At 47.4% G+C, this 4,025-nt stretch overlaps 1 pseudogene; it reads left to right on the plus strand.

The window, feature by feature from the left end:
* Nucleotides 1–376, plus strand: part of LOC103256049 — a 1,029-nt pseudogene extending 653 nt beyond the window's left edge.
* Nucleotides 377–4,025: the final 3,649 nt, after the last annotated feature.

Raw genomic sequence — 4,025 nt, forward strand, 5'->3', positions numbered from 1 at the left:
TTTTTTTTTTTTTTTTTTTTTTTGAGTTGGAGTCTCACTCTGTCGCCCAGACTAGAGAGTGCAGTGGCATGTTCCTGGCCACAGTCTCGACCTGCTGGGCTCCAGCGATCCTTCCACTTCAGTCTTCCAAGTAACCGGAACTACAGGCGAGCGCTACCATGCCCGGCTAATTTTTGATTTATTGTAGAGAGGAGGTGTCCCCAAGTTGCCCGGGTGGGTCTTGAAACCTGTGGGCTCAGGTAATTCACTCAACTCGGCCTTCCAAAGTTCTGGGATTACAGCCACCGAGCCTGGCCTCTAACTTACTTTTAAATAAACTATTTATTTTTAATCTAAAAGAAAAAAGAAAAAAGGACTCACCCTCCAGCATGACTAGGAGGCCAGTGACTTCTGAGGGGCCCCTCTCAAAGTAGCAGGGCTTTTTGCCTGAGCCTCCCCCTCCAGCCACTAGGCAGCTTTTTAACCACCCTGGAACAAACTTTTTGTGGGGGGGGATCCACTGCTCCAAAATACTGGGTTCTCAGCTGAACATTGGAACCACCTAAGGACTTTAAAAAAAATACGGGTGTTTGAGTCTCCCTCCCTCCCTCAGGTTCTGATTTAATGGCTATGGGGAATTTATTTAAACTTCTCTGATGATTCTGATATGCCCAAAAGCCCAGAACCACTGCTTTAAAACAGGTGCCGAATTCAGGAAATGACTTGTATCCACTTCCTGACTCTTGTTCCTTTAACATTACATGTATTTGTGAAGCAACTACTATGTGCACGACACATAGTAAAGGTGTTTGGGGAGCTATCTCAGGCAGAGACATCACTGAGGATGTCTCCAAGGTGACATTTAAGTTGAAAGTTGAAAAATTAGGAACCAGCTAGGCTGAGCATGGGGAGAAAAATACTCCAAGAAAGAGAAACAGTCTCAGAATTTTGGGGAATGCTCCTGGACGACAGAGGGCTGGCAGGGCGGCTGGGACAAGGGCAGCAGGTGGGGTGAACAGGATCACAGGGCCACATCCCTCTAGTACTCAGGAACAAGCTGGGGTCGTTTTTTGTTTTGTTTTTTTGAGTTGGAGTCTCTCAGTCGCCCAGGCTGGAGTGCAGTGGCATGATCACAGCAACTGCAGCCTCGATCACCTGGGCTCATGTGACCCTTCCACCTCAGCCTCCTGAGTATCTGTGACTACAGGCGTGCACCACCATACCTGGCTAATTTTTTTTTTTTTGTAGAGATGAGTTCTCACTACGTTGCCCATGCTGGTCTTGAACTTCTGGGCTCAAGCAATCCTCCCACCTCGGTCTTCCAAAGGGCTGGTAAGCCACTGCATGTGGCCCTAGGGTTGTATTCTAAGTGCCCTGACAAGCCACCAAGAAAGAACAACATTTCTGTGTATGCTTTTATATTTTGAAAAATAAACATTTTTATGACTGTTGTGTGAAAGGGAGATTGGAAGCATCTGGGCCCAGGTTCCTCCCCAGAGGACAAAGAGAGGAAGAGATTCAGATATTGGGAAGTCATGGAAAACATTCCCCATGGGTTGCTGAGAAGGGCTACGGGGGAGACACTGTGTGCAGCTGTAGCTGTGGAAAAAGGAGAAGGACTGTAAATGCCAGCCACATAGGGTTGCAGTGGCTGGACTTGCATCTCTTTTGTGCTCAGCATGGACTAACTCACCAGATATTAAGTTACATACATCCATTTAACACCTCCATCTCATTGCAGTGTGGACTTGGGCTGCAGGTTGTTCTAAAAAGGGGCCAGCTTTACAGTTCCCTGCCAGATGAGCTGGAGGTTCCAAGGCGGTCAGCCAAGCAGGGAAGTCCAAAGCCAGGCCTTGTGGCCCGGTGGCTCAGGAGTCCCAGGTGCACAGCCATCTGCAGTGGCTCTTTGCATTGTGTGGGGATTTTTAATCTGTTGCCCAGATGGAGGGTGGGATTAAAGGGTTCTGGCAGTAACAAGAGACCTGAGGTGGGAGGACAGTGGCGGGGACAGTCTGTGAAAAAGCCTATCCTGAGTCAGCCGGTGCTGACTCCCTCAGGAAAAGAGAAGGGAGCTGTCTCAGGCTACACACAGGAACTCTTCGTCACTGGGAAATAATTACAGAGTCCATTTGAGCTGAAACTAAATCCTTCTAAAAAGTGCATTAGTATGCCTCCCAAGGCCTTGCATGGCTAAAAACTTTGTCTTAAACTGCATATAGGGGAAGGAGAGAAGGACAGGCCTTTCTTCACAGTTTTATAGTCAGAGAAACAGAGACTTAGAGGAGGGCTGGGACTGCCTTAGGCTTAGAGAATGGGACATCAAATCAGATGCTCAGGCTCCTGTTCACATACCTACCCTAGGGTTCATACATCGCCTCCCTCAGGGACAGGAAGCACTTTGCTGAAGACTTTGCTCAAGCACTGTAATCCCAAATGGTAGGATTACAGATGTGAGCCACCGCACTCAGCCAGTGCCTATTTTTTTAAACGAATGTATTTCCTCCACAGAGGACTCCGTACAAGAGATGTCTGGGAAGAAAGGTGCCAGATAGAATAGGAGAGATGATGGCGGTTTGGGGAGAAAAACTGAGGTGAGGATCGAGGCCCAGGCGTGAGGAAAAAGAAAGAAATGTAGAAACTCAGGATGGAGAAAAGCCCGAGAGCAAAAGAAATGTAACCATATCATACACGTACATATTCTGGGGCCGGTGATATTGCAGGATCATACAAACCCACACACTATATTAGGAAGATGAAAGAGAGGAGCCGGGATGTGTAAATGTGTGAAAGAGTCGCCTACCATTGCAGGAAATATGTACATATCTGTAACGGGTAAAATAGATAAATCAAGAAAAAGCACTAGAAGTTTATCATGAAGGACAAAGAGTTAAAGTGGTTGCCCTCAGGCAAGAGGACAAGAGATGTCCTAAAGACTTGCTCCACTCCTAGTTTATCTGCTGGCCCTAATACTCTCCCCTGCTTGGACCTAGGTGGCAAGCAGACCTGAGTCCCCTGCACAGCCAACCCCACCCAAACAGAAAGAGGCCGTAAGAGCTATAAAATGAAGAACAAGGACAGGCCTTTGAATAGACAGGGATCGTGAGGCACCCCAGGAAGCTGCAAGGCTAACTTCCAAAGTCAGGATCTTTTAAAATGGTATTTGATTTTCTGGGTTGAATGGGAAACTTCAAGCAAATAAAAAACTCTCCTCTGTTGGCAACAGCTGAAATAATGGAGGAAACCACAGGAGGGAGGAGGGGTCAGGGTAAGATCAAAGCCAATCTTCTGGTTGCTCCTCACTCAGATGGCCCCATTTGCCCCAGACTGATTCAGTCTTGTACTACTTGAGGACAACAGGAAGAGGCCTTTAATAAGCCTGAAATGGAGGCAGAGAACAGAATGCCAGGGTTGGAACTGGTCTCGGCAGCGATCTTGTCTGACTCCCTCTTTGCATGAAATGGGAGGTGGTGAAATTCAGTGTGGTTGGACCATCTGTCCAGGGGCACAGAGACGGACTAGGCAGACAGGGCAAAGGTGTCAGCAGACTTTGGGTGTTCTGACTCCTGTCCACCTGTCTAGTTAGCTTTTCCCCACACTACACCACCAGGGAGACAAGCAGAACAATGGTCTGGTGCGGTGATACTGGCTGAGCATCAGGAGACCCGGATTCCAGAACCAGCTCCATAGAAAGCCAATTGTTTAACCTTGGGAAAGTCACTTAACCCTTATCCTGAATTTTCTAATTTATGGGCTAGATAGCATTCTGTGAGGTTCTGGTTCCACCCTCAGAAGGCAACTTGCAAGCCTGGAGAGTGAGACTTCATACTCTTATCATGCCTGGAAGGTCTAATTCAATACATAGAATGCCAAGGTCTACATCCAGAAGCCAGATTCCACAACTAGAGATTCAGTTTTGTTTTGTTTCTGTTTTTGTTTTTTGTTTTTGTAGAGACAAGGTCTTGCTATGTTGCCTAGACTGATCTTGAACTCCTGGGCTCAAGCAATCCTCCTGCCTTGGCCTCTCAGAGTGCTGGGATTACAGGCAT

This window comes from Carlito syrichta, unplaced genomic scaffold (assembly GCF_000164805.1).
Source record: "Carlito syrichta isolate Samal-C Ts95f unplaced genomic scaffold, Tarsius_syrichta-2.0.1 Scaffold288873, whole genome shotgun sequence".
Classification (NCBI taxonomy): Eukaryota; Metazoa; Chordata; class Mammalia; order Primates; family Tarsiidae; genus Carlito; species Carlito syrichta.